The sequence below is a fragment of the Rhinopithecus bieti genome, unplaced genomic scaffold (genome assembly GCF_001698545.2).
Source record: "Rhinopithecus bieti isolate Rb0 unplaced genomic scaffold, ASM169854v2 scaffold_5150, whole genome shotgun sequence".
Lineage (NCBI taxonomy): Eukaryota > Metazoa > Chordata > Mammalia > Primates > Cercopithecidae > Rhinopithecus > Rhinopithecus bieti.
The window spans coordinates 1,025,771-1,040,633 of NW_016804706.1; the positions used below are offsets into that span (position 1 = coordinate 1,025,771).

Below are 14,863 nucleotides of genomic sequence, written 5' to 3' on the forward strand. Positions count from 1 at the left end.
AATCCTTTTGTTTATTGAACTTCTTCTACCTGCATTGGCTCCATTTGGCTGGTATTTGTATTATGTTTTTGAGTTTGATGATATTTCTTGCTTTAAGACACTAAATTTGGGGGTAGTTTGTTATGTATGCAGCAATGGGTAACTAATGAAGTCCTCTTACATTTCCATTATTCTATAGAGGTTAACTACACCTGTTTTATTTTCTCCCACTTTGATAATATTAACCATACATAGGGTTTCTCATTTCTCAACACCTATTCTTTTCTTTATTTTAGTTTATTTTCTCCTTCGTTCCTTCCCTTTCTCCTTCCTTCTGCCTCTCCCTCCCTCTCTTTCTTCTCTATTTCCATTCAAGCTCTTACTCTCCCTCCTTCTTGTTCCTTTTTCTTTCCCTTTTCTTCCTCTTCCTTTTCCTTCTTTTCTTCTTTCACTCCTTCCTTTCTTCCTCCTTCTTTCACTCCCTTCCTCCATTTTTTCCTTTTTTATGAAAATTTCCCAGCATATAAAATAACCATATGTGATTGTGCTATCAGTAAGCATTTTCTGAATCTATATGTCAAAAGTACACTGCCACAGTATATGAGAAACAAGTAACCAACAGGAAGTCATTAACAGAATCTGAATAAAACTCCCTGCTATGATTCTGTAGCCAAGACAGTGGCTTTTAACTCAATTCCTTCAACTCTGTTTTCAGAACATGTCATCAATATCAAGTATTACACATTTATTTTAAAAGTTTAGGCCAGGCACAGTGGCTCATGCTTGTAATCCCAGAACTTTGGGAGGCCGAGGTGGGCAGGTCACCAGGTCAGGAGATCAAGACCATCCTAGCTAACACAGTGAAACCCCGTCTCTATGAAAAATACAAAGAAATTAGCCGGGCATGGCAGCAGGTGCCTGTAGTCCCAGCTACTCGGGAGGCTGAGGCAGGAGAAGGGCTTGAACCCAGGAAGCAGAGCTTGCAGCGAGCCGAGATCTCACCACTTCCCTCCAGCCTCGGCAACAGAGCTAGACTCCGTCAAAAAACAAAAACAAACAAACAATAAAAACCTATACTACAAGGCTACAGTAACCAAAACAGCATGGTACTGGTACAAAAACAGGCAAACAGACCAATGGAACAGAATAGAGAACTCAGAAATACGACTGCACATCTGCAAGCATTGATCTGCAACAAAATCTGACAAAAACAAGCAATGGGGAAAGGATTCCCTATTTAATAAATGGTGCTGGGAGAACAGGCTAGCCATATGCAGAAAATTTAAACTGGACCCCTTCTTTACACCTTACACAAAAATTAACTCAAGATGGATTAAAGATTTACATGTAAAACCCAAAACTAGAAAAACCCTGGAAGAAAATCTAGGCAATACCATTCAGCACATAGGCATCAGCAAAGATTTTTATGATGAAATCACCAAAGCGACTGCCACAAAAGCAAAAATTGACAAATGGGATCTAATTAAACAAAAGAGCTTGTGCACAGCAAAAGAAACCATCATCAGAGTGAACAGACATCCTACAGAATGGGAGAAAATTTTTGCAATCTATCCATTTGACAAAGGTCTAATACTCAGAATCTACAAAGAACTTAAACAAATTACATGAAAAAAAACTTCATTAAAAAGTAGACAAAGGACATGAACAGACACTTCTCTAAAGACATACATGTGGCCAAAAAACATATTTTAAAAAGCTCAACACAACTGATCATTAGAGAAATGCAAGTCAAAACCACAATGAGATACCATCTCATGCCAGTCAGAATGACAATTATTAAAAAGTCAAGAAAGAACAGAAGTGCTGAGCTTGTGGAGAAGTAGGAATGCTTTTACACTATTGATGGAAATGTAAATTCGTTCAACCATTGTGCAGTGGGGCACTATTTCTTTACGTGACTACCTACTAAGTGACAAGTTGACTACTTTTAACTACTTCCATCTTGGAAGGGCCAGAGGTTCATCTTCACAGGGTTAGGCACCTATTCTATGGGTGGGTTTTCCTGTCCTGCTCTCAGACACTCAGCCAGCACCACTCTCTGGGTGATGTTGACATTCCTGATCCGCAGGCTAGGCAGTGCTCCTAGCCCATTATCTGCCTGAAGGACCCACTTGGCAGGGAAAGTTTCAGTGTTTCCATGGCTATGGGTTCCACTAATCCTATCACCATCTGCACCACAAGGGCTGCCAGCCACAAGGAATACTGGACAGGTCTTCTACAGGCACAACTCAGTGCCAGCCTGAAGGAAGCACTCTGAGGGGTGGGTGCCATCTTTCAGGACACGGTGCATTGTTTGAATCAGAGACATCTCTACAGTGCTGTGTTCTCAATAGGAAGAACATGTGGGTCCAGACATCAAAAGGTGGAAGCAAGTTTGGCTCCATGTCCAATCTCTTAGATTCACTCAATGGGGTATTTTGCATATTTTATCTCCCAGCACTGGGCTGTGCAAGATACAAGGTTTTGGTTTCCAAAGGAGGGTACCCTTAAAAGGAGACAATAGCCCACTGAACTACGCATGACAGCTGTCACCAGAGAAGTTTGGACAGTGTGTGCCCAGAAACCACTTGGTGAGAAGAGGATTCTCCTCCTCTCCATATATCCTCATCCCCAGGAGGAGACATGGCTACTTTCACACAATGAGGGTAGAAGTGTGTGTGGAAACCAGAGATCCACCTGTGAGCCTTCTGGTTTCCCTTGCCCCATTGTAAGTGTGAGCAGAATCGTCCAGCAATTCAGCTTGAGAGGATTTGATTTCCAAGGCCCCAGACCCATCAGGGCAGAAAGTTTGAGTCACACTCTTGGGTAATCCTCCAAGGCCATGCTCCTGTGCTCTGACACCCTCAGTAGCATTGGTGCTGAGGCTCTGCTTTCCATGGGCTGTTCCCAAACAGTGATGCGTCATACCAGTGACACTAAGGCAGGACATTCTTGGGAGACACGGGACTCCTCTGATGGCCAGCTGTAGCTCCAGGACTCCTCCATGGCCTTGCTCAACTCTCCTTAGATTGCCTGTGGTCTAGGACACATCCATTAAATCTTCTCTCCTTCTATCCATCACTGGGGTCACTGACACTTGGATATTGGTCTGTTGCCTTTCCCAGGGTAACCTACCTCCCTTGCCACATCATTTGTCAGGTGTGTCCCCTAATAAAATGCTGTAACTTTAATCTCATGATGGCACTTGCTTTTGGAGTATTTGTACTACAAAATCGTTTTCATCTGCACACCAGTGACCTCTTATTTATTCCAATTTGTAAAATCCTTTTGTTTATTGAACTTCTTCTACCTGCATTGGCTCCATTTGGCTGGTATTTGTATTATGTTTTGAGTTTGATGATATTTCTTGCTTTAAGACACTAAATTTGGGGTAGTTTGTTATGTATGCAGCAATGGGTAACTAATGAAGTCCTCTTACATTTCCATTATTCTATAGAGGTTAACTACACCTGTTTTATTTTCTCCCACTTTGATAATATTAACCATACATAGGGTTTCTCATTTCTCAACACCTATTCTTTTCTTTATTTTAGTTTATTTTCTCCTTCGTTCCTTCCCTTTCTCCTTCCTTCTGCCTCTCCCTCCCTCTCTTTCTTCTCTATTTCCATTCAAGCTCTTACTCTCCCTCCTTCTTGTTCCTTTTCTTTCCCTTTTCTTCCTCTTCCTTTTCCTTCTTTTCTTCTTTCACTCCTTCCTTTCTTCCTCCTTCTTTCACTCCCTTCCTCCATTTTTTCCTTTTTTATGAAAATTTCCCAGCATATAAAATAACCATATGTGATTGTGCTATCAGTAAGCATTTTCTGAATCTATATGTCAAAAGTACACTGCCACAGTATATGAGAAACAAGTAACCAACAGGAAGTCATTAACAGAATCTGAATAAAACTCCCTGCTATGATTCTGTAGCCAAGACAGTGGCTTTTAACTCAATTCCTTCAACTCTGTTTTCAGAACATGTCATCAATATCAAGTATTACACATTTATTTTAAAAGTTTAGGCCAGGCACAGTGGCTCATGCTTGTAATCCCAGAACTTTGGGAGGCCGAGGTGGGCAGGTCACCAGGTCAGGAGATCAAGACCATCCTAGCTAACACAGTGAAACCCCGTCTCTATGAAAATACAAAGAAATTAGCCGGGCATGGCAGCAGGTGCCTGTAGTCCCAGCTACTCGGGAGGCTGAGGCAGGAGAAGGGCTTGAACCCAGGAAGCAGAGCTTGCAGCGAGCCGAGATCTCACCACTTCCCTCCAGCCTCGGCAACAGAGCTAGACTCCGTCAAAAAACAAAACAAACAAACAATAAAACCTATACTACAAGGCTACAGTAACCAAAACAGCATGGTACTGGTACAAAACAGGCAAACAGACCAATGGAACAGAATAGAGAACTCAGAAATACGACTGCACATCTGCAAGCATTGATCTGCAACAAAATCTGACAAAACAAGCAATGGGGAAAGGATTCCCTATTTAATAAATGGTGCTGGGAGAACAGGCTAGCCATATGCAGAAAATTTAAACTGGACCCCTTCTTTACACCTTACACAAAATTAACTCAAGATGGATTAAAGATTTACATGTAAAACCCAAAACTAGAAAACCCTGGAAGAAAATCTAGGCAATACCATTCAGCACATAGGCATCAGCAAAGATTTTATGATGAAATCACCAAAGCGACTGCCACAAAAGCAAAATTGACAAATGGGATCTAATTAAACAAAAGAGCTTGTGCACAGCAAAAGAAACCATCATCAGAGTGAACAGACATCCTACAGAATGGGAGAAAATTTTGCAATCTATCCATTTGACAAAGGTCTAATACTCAGAATCTACAAAGAACTTAAACAAATTACATGAAAAAAAACTTCATTAAAAGTAGACAAAGGACATGAACAGACACTTCTCTAAAGACATACATGTGGCCAAAAAACATATTTTAAAAGCTCAACACAACTGATCATTAGAGAAATGCAAGTCAAAACCACAATGAGATACCATCTCATGCCAGTCAGAATGACAATTATTAAAAGTCAAGAAAGAACAGAAGTGCTGAGCTTGTGGAGAAGTAGGAATGCTTTTACACTATTGATGGAAATGTAAATTCGTTCAACCATTGTGGAAGACAGTGTGGCAATTCCTCAAAGATTTAGAACCAGAAATACCATTTGACTCAACAATCCCATTAGAGGGTATATACCCAAAGGAATATAAATCATTCTGTTATAAAGATACATGCATGTGTATGTTCACTGCAGTACTATTCACAATAGCAAAGACATGGAATCAACCCAAAAGCCCATCAGTGATGGACTGGCTAAAGAAAATATGGTACATATACACCATGGAATATTATGCAGTTATAAAAAGGAATGACATCAAGTCCTTTGCAGGGATATGGATGAAGCTGGAAGCCATTATCCTCAGCAAACTAACACAGGAACAGAAAACCAAACACTGCATGTTCTCACTTATAATTAGGAGCTGAACAATGAGAACACGTGGACAAAGGGAGAGGAACAACACACAGTTGCTGGGGCCTGTTGGGAGATGGTGGTGGTTGGCAGAGCATTAGGAAAAATAGCTAATGCATACTGGGGTTAATACTTAGGTGATGGGTTGATAGGTGCAGAAAACCACCATGGCACACGTTTACCTATGTAACAAACCTGCACATCCTGCACAGGTACCCTGGAACTTAAAATACCATTAAATTAAATTTAAAAATAAGCTTAAAGCATTAAAGAAAAACAATTAGATAAAAAAAGACTTTGATTTACAAAATCCTGAAACAATAGTTTGAATTTTGCTTTCAACAAATATGCAAATCCTTTAATACTGCTCCCTTCCAGAGATGCAGCTTAATTCCCTCTCTTGAGTGTGGCTTGGACTTAATGACGCACTTCTGATATGGCCTGGCTCTGTGTTCCCACCTAAATCTCATCTTCAATTGTCATGCTAATTGTAATCCCTACATACTGGGGGAGGGAACTCATGGGAGGTAACTGAATCATGGGGACAGTTCCCCCAAGCTGTTCTAATGATAGTAAGTGAATTCTCATGAGATCTGTTGGTGGAAACGTAAATTGATTCAACCACTGTGGAAGCCAATGATTGAACCTATTTTTCCTAATGATCCCCCCACCACCGCCCTCCACCAACAGTACCATATGTGTTGTCCTCTCCCCGTGTCCATGTGTTCTCGTTGCTCAGCTCCCAATTATAAGTGAGAACATGCGGTGTTTGGTTTTCTGGTACTCTGTTAGTTTGTTTAGTTTGTTGAGGATAATGGCTTCCAGCTTCATCCATATTCCTGCAAAGGACTTGATCTAGTGCCTTTTTAGGGCTGCATAATATTCCATGGTGTATATATACAATATAAGGGATTTTTCCCCACTTCACTCTGCTTTTCTCTCTCCTGCCACCATGTCTTCTGCCATGATTGTAAGTTTCCTGGGGTACCCTCCTCAGTCATGTGGAACTGTGAGTCAATTAAACCTCTTTTCTTTTTAAATTACCCAGGCTCAGGTATTTCTTTACAGCAGTGAGAGAACAGAATAGTATAACTTCTAACTAATAGAGTAATGCTGACATAGCAGTTTGCGAGTTTGGGTGTAGAACATAAAACTCACTGCAGCTTCCACCTTCTCTCTCTCTGTCTCTGGGATCATGAACTCTGGGGGAAGCCAGCTGCTGTGCCATAAGTGGCCCTGCAGGAAGATTCACGTGGCTGAGAACTGAGGCCTTCTAGGAACAGACAACAAGGAACTAGGCCTTTTCCAAGAGCCATGTGACTGAGCCATGTTTCATGTGAATGCTCAGCCCCAGTGAAGCCCTTAGATGATGCAGGCCTAGGCTGACAACTGGACTGCAACCTTGTGAGAGGCCCTGAGCAAGAAGCACTCAGGGAAACCTCTCCTGGATTCCTGATCATTGGAAACTGTGAGAGATGAGGAATATTTGTTGTTTTGAGCTGCTAAGTGTTACATAATTTGTTATGTAATAGTAAATAACTAATACATTTTCGCAAGACAGGGTGTATTATTACGTTAGTGTGCATTTACTCTAAATTCATCATCATCATTATTATTATTTCTAAGACAGGATCTCACTCTGTCACCCAGGCTGGAGTGCAGTGGCATGATCACCATGCACTGCAGTGTCGACCTGCTGGGCTCAAGGGACCCTCTGATCTCAGCCTCCTGAGTAGCTGGGACTACAGGCATGAACCACCATGCCTGACTAATTTTCTAACTTTTTTGTAGAGATGACGGCTTCACCATGTTGCCCAGGCTAATCTTGAACTTCTGGAGTCAACAAATTTGCCTTCTTCTGCCTTCCACGATGCTAGGATGACAGGCGTGAGCCACCACACCTGGCCTAAATTAATTATAAGATATTAAACATGTAACTTAGTTTTAAAAGGTAAGGAGAATTTCCACAGCTGAAGAGGATGCATTTTATTACCGTTCACAATGATCACTTTACTTGAACTTCAATTTCCAACTGTGTCCCAATTAAACACAAAAGGAAGATCCAACCATTGCTAGGCTGACTCTATGATGGCCCCAACTACCAACTCCTGGTCATTCACCTTCCCCCAGTTATTCAACCAACTCTAGTGTAGGTGCTGCTGTGAAGGGATTCAGCAGATATAATTAAGGGCTTCAATTAGTTGACTTTAGGCTGGGTTTATTCCGCTTGGACTGTCCTAATCAGGTGAGCCCTTGAAAGGACTGGGTTCTTGCTGAGCATAGAGATTCACAGTGTGAGAGGGACTCAGCATGAGGGGTTTCCTCCACTGTGGGCTTTGAAAATGAAGGGGCTGTGTAGCAAAGAACGCTGATGGGCACCAGGAATTGAGCGCAGCCCTCTCTGTTCTCTACATTGACAGCCAGCAGGGAATAGGGACCTCAGTCTTACAACTGCTAGAAACTGCATTCCGCCACCTCTGTGTAAGTCTAAAGAAGGATTCAAAATGAAGACTCAGGTTTGGGAAGCCCGGAACAGAGATTCCATCTACATCACGCCCAGATTTCTGACTAAGGTACTATAAACAGATAAATGGGTGTTGTTTGGCCAGGCGTGGTAGCACATGCCTGTAATCCTAACATTTGAGGAGCTGACACAGGAGGATCACTTGCAGCCAGGAGTTTGAGACCAGCCCAGGTAATATAGTAAGACACTCGTCTCTACAATTTTTTTTTTTTAAATTAGCTGGGCGTGGTGGCACTTGTCTGCAGTCCTAGCTACTCTGAAGACTGAGGCAGGAGGATTCTTTGAGCCCAGGAGTTTGAGGCTGCAGTGAGTCATGATCATGTGACTGCACTTCACCCTGGATGACAGGGGGAGACTCTGTCTCTAAAAACAAATAAATGAATACAATAAATGGGTGTTGTTTAAAGCCAATGTTTGTGACAATTTGTTACACACTCTTATAAAATTCATACACAGGCTCCACAGACTTATGGAATGAACTGATGAATTGATATACACACTAGTTACATAAAATCTTTCTTAACTTTTTCAGTGTTTTACATTTTATAATTCTCTGTGATGCAATTTAATACACTCATATTTCATTCATTCAGTCAACAAAAATTAATTTAGTCCCTACAATGAACCAGGTGTCCTCTCATATGCTCACATGCTTGGCATTCTAGAAGCTTCACAAGACCGAGGTGGAGCCACTGGAGTGTTTTAGGTGGAGAAATGACACACTGTGACTCACATTAGCAGGACCACTGTGGAGAGAACAGTCACGTAGCAGGTAATGGGAGAGTGCCAGTGTCACAATTCAGGAGTGACAGTGTGATGGGGACTAAGGGGAGAGGAGAGCCTGAGGGATAAAAGGGATAGAGGGAAGGGCTGGGGATGCAGGAGGTGAAGAAAAGGAGCAGGGGGACAGAATTCAAAAGCAGCAGAACTCTTAGGTTTGAACACATTGATTTACAGTATTTCAATACATTCATCTACAGAGCCTGGAATGGTGTTACTTGCAGTTGGTCTTTAATACCTTCAATGGATCTGCTTAAAAACTAATCTTTTTATGTTAATCAGGTTTTAAAAATACTAAGTGTTCCTATAAAATACACACACCACTTAGATGTGGATACTTCCTAAAACCTGGCAGTGCATGAGCACTGGTGATGGGCATTGTGACTGCATTTAGCGCTTGCAACTTTGTGGTGAATAAAGTCTGTACTGACTCCTGGTTGCAACATACAGGAACATAGTGGCTACTTTGTATTGAGGAGATGTTCTGAACTCACACAGAAACTCGGGGCTATGGAATGAAGGTAAATTTAAAATACAACAAGCGGGAGTCACAGATACATTGTCTGCGAAAGTGAAACTTAGGAGCTTTGTGAGTCCTGTTGTAACGCTTTTAGACACATTTATATATCAAGGGGCCAAAGTCACATTTTTTACCGATTAGATTCCTAATCATTCAGGGATTACCAAGATTCTGCTACCCACTGTTGTTAATAAACAAAAAGCAAACTTATCTCTATTCTGTGACAGGCACTCAGGCACAACTTTTCCAGATTTAAAGAAAAAGAAAAAATAAAGAAAAGAAAAAAAAAGCCCTGTCTCTACACCTCCATTCCGAGGACCAGCCCCCTCTCTGGCACCAAGCTCCCTGGGGTGAGTTTTCTTCTAGAAGACTACAGGGGGACAGGTAAAGAGTGGGAGACAGGGAGTTCATTTCAGTGACAGGAATTCCGGGATGAAAAGTGAAGAGAGAGGGAGGGGTCCCAAGCCGAGGGTTTCTTCCCAGTTTCTCAGACAGCTCCTGGGCCAAGACTCAGGGAGACATTGAGACAGAGCGCTTGGCACAAGAGGAGCGGGGTCAGGGCGACGTCCCAGGGCCCCAGGCGTGGTTCTGAGTCTCAGGCCCCGAAGGCGGTGTATGGGCTGGGGAGTCCCAGCGTTGGGGATTCCTAATCTCCGCAGAGTTTCTCTTCTCCCTCTCCCAACCTGCGACGGGTCCTTCTTCCTGGACACTCACTATGCGGACCCAGTTCTCACTCCCACTGAGTGTCGGGTTGCTAGAGAAGCCAATCAGCGTCGCGCGGCCCCGGTTCTAAAGTCCACACGCACCCACGGGGACTCGGAGTCTTCCCAGACGCCGACGATGGGGTCATGGCACCCCGAACCCTCCTCCTGCTGCTCTCGGGGACCTTGGCCCTGACCGAGACCAAGGCGGGTGAGTACGGGGTCAGGAGGGAAACGGCCTCTGCGGGAGGAGAGAGGAGCAAGGGGCCCTCCCGGCGGGGGCGCAGGACCTGGGGAGCCGCGCGGGGAGGAGGGTCAGGCGGGTCTCAGCCTCTCCGCGCTCCCAGGCTCCCACTCCTTGAGGTATTTCAGCACTGCCCGTGTCCCGGCCCGGCCGCGGGGAGCCCCGCTTCATCGCCGTGGGCTACGTGGACGACAGGCAGTTCGTGCGGTTCGACAGGGACGCCGCGAGTCCGAGGATGGAACCGCGGGCGTGGTGGATGGAGCAGGAGCGGCCGGAGTATTGGGAGCTGCAGACACTGGGCGCCAAGGCCCAGGCACAGACTGGCTGAGTGAACCTGAGGACCCTGCTCCGATACTACAACCAGAGCGAGGCCAGTGAGTGACCCCGGCCCTGAACGCATATCACTAACTCCTGACTTCATGCCTCAGGGACGGCCCTGGTCCCCCTGAGTCTCCGGGTCCAAGATCGACCCCGAGGCTGCGGGACCTGCAGAGATCCTCGACCCTGGAGAGCCCCAGGTGCCTTTACCCGGTTTCATCTTCAGTTGAGGCCAAAATCTCTGCAGGTTGCTAGGGGCCGGACCCGGCCGGAGCTGAGTAGGCGGGGCTGACCGCGGGAACTGAGCCAGGGTCTCACACCCCCCAGGTAATGTTTGACTGCGACGTGAAGCCCAACGGGCGCCTCCTCCGCTGGTATGAACAGTACGCCTACGACGGCAAGGATTACATCGCCCTGAATGAGAACCTGCGCTCCTGGACCGCCGCGGACAGGGCGGCTCAGATCACCCAGCGCAAGTGGGAGGCAGCCAATGTGGCTGAGCAAAGGAGAGCCTATCTGGAGTGCACCTGCGTGGAGTGGCTCCGCAGACATCTGTAGAACCGGAAGGAGACGCTGCAGGGCGCGGGTACCAGGGGCCATAGGTTGCCTCCTAGATCTCCTGTAGATCTCCTGGGCTGGCCTCGCACAAGGAGGGGAAGAAAATGGCAACACCACCAGAATATTGCCCTCCCTCCGGTCCTGAGAGGAATCCTCCTGGGTTTCCAGATCCTGTACCAGAGGGTGACTCTGAGGGCCCGCCCTGCTCTCTGGGACAATCAAGGGATGAAGTCTCTGAGGGAGTGGAGGGGAAGACAATCCCTGGAATACTGATCAGGGGTTCCCTTTGACCCTACGCAGCCATGGGTACCAGGACTTTTCCCCTCAAGCCTTGTTCTCTGCCCCACACTCAATGTGTGTGGGAATCTGACTCCAGCTCCTCTGAATCCCTTGGCCTCCACTCAGGTCGGGACCAGAAGTCCCTGCTCCCCCGCTCAGAACTAGAACTTTCCAAGGAATAGGAGATTATCCCAGGTGCCTGTGTCTAGGCTGCTGTCTGGGTTCTGTGCTCCCTTCCCCACCCCGGGTGTCCTGTACATTCTCAAGATGGCCACATGAGTGCTGCTGGGGTGTCCCATGAGAGATGCAAAGTGCTCGAGTTTTCTGACTCTTCCTTTCAGATCCCCCCAAGACACACGTGACCCACCACCCTGTCTTTGACTATGAGGTCACCCTGAGGTGCTAGGCCCTGGGCTTCTACCCTGCGGAGATCACACTGACATGGCAGTGGGATGGGGAGGACGAGACCCAGGACATGGAGCTCCTGCAGACCAGGCCCGCAGGGGATGGAACCTTCCAGAAGTGGGCAGCTGTGGTGGCGCCTTCTGGAGAGGAGCAGAGATTCAAGTGCCATGTGCAGCATGAGGGTCTGCCCAAGCCCCTCACCCTGAGATGGGGTAAGGAGGGAGATGGGGGGATCATGTCTCTTAGGGAAAGCAGGAGCCCCTCTGGAGACCTTTAGCAGGGTCGGGTCTGGGGCCTGGGGGTCAGAATCCTCACATTCCCCTCCTTTCCCAGAGCTGTCTCTCCAGCCCACCATCCCCATCATGGATATCGTTGCTGGCCTGGTTGTCCTTGCAGCTGTCATCACTGGAGCTGTGGTTGCTGCTGTGCTATGGAGAAGCAGAGCTCAGGTGGGGAAGGGGTGAGGAGTGGGGTCTGAGATTTCTTGTCTGAGGGTTCCAAGCCCCAGGTAGAAGTGCCCTCCCGGTTACTGGGAAGCACCATCCACACTCGTGGGCCAACCCAGCCTGGGCCCTGTGTGCCAGCACCTACTCTTTTGTAAAGCACCTGTGACAGTGAAGGACAGATTTATCACCTTGATGATTGTAGTGATGGGGATCTGATCCCAGCAGTCACAGGTCAGGGGAAGGTCCTTGCTGAGGACAGACCTTAGGAGGGCAGTTGGTCTCAGACCTACATCTGTTTTCCTTGTTTTTCCTGATCCTGCCCTTGGTCTGCAGTCACACATTTCTGGAAACTTATCAAGGGTCCAAGACTAGGAGGTTCCTCTAGGACCTCATGGCCCTGCCACCTTTCTGGCCTCTCACAGGACATTTTCTTCCAACAGATAGAAAAGGAGGAAGCTACTCTCAGGCTGCAAGTAAGTATGAAGGGGGCTGATCCCTGAAATCCTTGGGATATTGTGGTCGGGAGCCCATGGGGGAAGCCAAAGTGCCCAGGGCTCTCATATGGCTCTCGCAGCTTATAAAGGTGAGACCCTGGGGGGCCTGATGTGTGTGGGTTGCTGGGGGGAACAGTGGACATAGTTGTGCTATGGAGTTTCTTTGACTTGGATGTATTGAGCATGTGATGGGCTGTTTAAAGTGTGACCCCTCACTGTGATTGATATGAATTTGTTCATGAATATTTTTTCTATAGTGTGAGACAGCCGTCTTGTGTGGGACTGAGAGGCAAGATTTGTTCATGCCTTCCCTTTGTGACTTCAAGAATCCTGACTTCTGTTTCTGCAAAGGCATCTGAATGTGTCTGTGTCCTTGTAGGCATAATGTGAGGAGGTGGGGAGACCACCCCACCCCCGTGTCCACCATGACCCTCTTCCCCACACTGACCTGCATTCCTTCCGCCATCACCTTTCCTGTTCCAGAGAGGTGGGGCTGGGATGTCTCCATCTGTGTCTCAACTTCATGGTGCACTGAGCTGTAACTTCTTGCTTCCCTATTAAAATTAGAATCTGAGTATAAATTTACTTTTTTCAAATTATTTCTATGAGAGGTTGATGGGTTAATTAAAGGAGAAGATTCCTAAAATTTGAGAGACAAAATAAACGGAAGACATGAGAACCTTCCAGAGTCCACGTGTTTCTTGTGCTGATTTGTTGCAGGGGAGGAGAGTAGATGGGGCTGTGCCCAGTGGGTACTCAGGCCACCATGGGCTTTATGTGGTCACAGTTCGTCTGGGTCATCTTTGCTGCTCCATTGTCCTTGGCCCTTCAGTAGAACCTTGTCCCATCAGGACCTGTGATCACAGGGACTTGGATGTCACCTAGGGTGGTCTCTACACGTAGAAGTCCTTCCGGTATCAAGAGACAAATTTTCAGACCCCTGTATCTCTCACCCTCCTTCCAGTTCTCTTTCCTGGATTGTATTTTCCATCTTTTTCCCCAACCTTCTTAAAGGAAGCAGATTCTGAAATTTACAGAGAGGAGGGGATCCCATAGTTTCTCATTATAGAAGGATTGGTGTGGGAGGAGGGAGGGAGGGAGGAAGAACACACAAGCAGCCCTGGTGAGAAAAGCACTGGTGGCACTGATGGTGGTGTGAGATGATGTTGTTCTTTAGCTGCCATGAAACAGCATTTGACCTGAGGCTACATTAATAAAGATATTACCTTTAGAATATAGAGGTGCTCTACAGTGATCATTCATTCAACTGACATTTGTTGTCTGCTAGGGATATGACTGTTTCTGCATTTAGAAAACATCATTAAAGTAAAAACTGAAAAATTTCCAGCCTTGTGATACATATATTCTAGATGCAAGCTGTCCAACCCGCTGCATGTGACCCAGGACAGCTTTGAATGTGAGAACTTTTTGCTTATCTGTGGTGGCAAATATCAGGAAAATTATGCATGAACATTTTTTTTCTATTCTTTCTGCTCATCAGCTGTCATTAGTGTATTTTTTGTGTGGCTCAAGACAATTCTTCTTCTTCCCATGTGGCCCAGTGAAGCCAAAATATTGGACACCTCTGTAGGCAGATGATAGATATAGTATAAGCAGAGTAGGAACAGAAGATGCTGAGTTAGAAAGTGGCAAGTGCTGTGTGGCAGGTGATCCAGAGTGTGGGCTGTGGGGACAGGGAGGTGGCTGTTGTGCTGGGTGGTCAGCATGGGCCTTGTTGCAAATGTGACCTTGGAGTAAAGATTTGAGGGATGTGAGGAGCTGTCTACAGGGATGTCTGGGAAAGTTCTTTTCAGGCAGGGAACTTTCAGTGCAGATGCACTAGGGCAGGAAATTGTCTGTGTTCCTGGAAGGACAAAGAGGCCAGAAGGGCTGGACACACAGAAACTGAAGTGAGGTCCAAGGTGTGGCTAGAGCAGGTAGCCCTGGAGGGTGTGGGAAGGGTGTTGACCTTTGCTCTGAATGACATGGGGAGTTAGAGAACAGTTTTGAAAAGTGGGATATGGTAGGACTTATCCTTTGAAAGCTTCTCTCTGGCTGCTGTGCTGAGAACAGAATTGAGAGGTGGGGACCAGTGAGGCAGTGGGGGAAACGGTGGGAAAGGAGG

The 14,863-nt window shown here is 46.1% G+C and overlaps 1 long non-coding RNA gene and 1 pseudogene across 2 annotated transcripts in view; one reads left to right on the top strand and one right to left on the bottom strand.

The window, feature by feature from the left end:
• LOC108528441 (uncharacterized) overlaps window positions 1-13,478 on the bottom strand; it is a 28,263-nt gene extending 14,785 nt beyond the window's left edge. Inside the window, exons 1-2 of the long non-coding RNA XR_001885161.1 lie at window positions 13,419-13,478; window positions 13,187-13,292 (exon numbers count right to left, since the gene is read on the bottom strand). This is a non-coding gene — a long non-coding RNA (uncharacterized LOC108528441). The remainder of the gene's footprint in view (window positions 1-13,186; window positions 13,293-13,418) is intronic.
• LOC108528434 (HLA class I histocompatibility antigen, alpha chain G-like) lies at window positions 9,670-13,319 on the top strand (annotated as a pseudogene). The gene is made up of 7 exons (XR_001885151.1): window positions 9,670-10,205; window positions 10,342-10,612; window positions 10,942-11,142; window positions 11,735-12,010; window positions 12,132-12,247; window positions 12,685-12,717; window positions 12,996-13,319. The product of XR_001885151.1 is annotated as an HLA class I histocompatibility antigen, alpha chain G-like (transcript).
• Window positions 13,479-14,863: the final 1,385 nt, after the last annotated feature.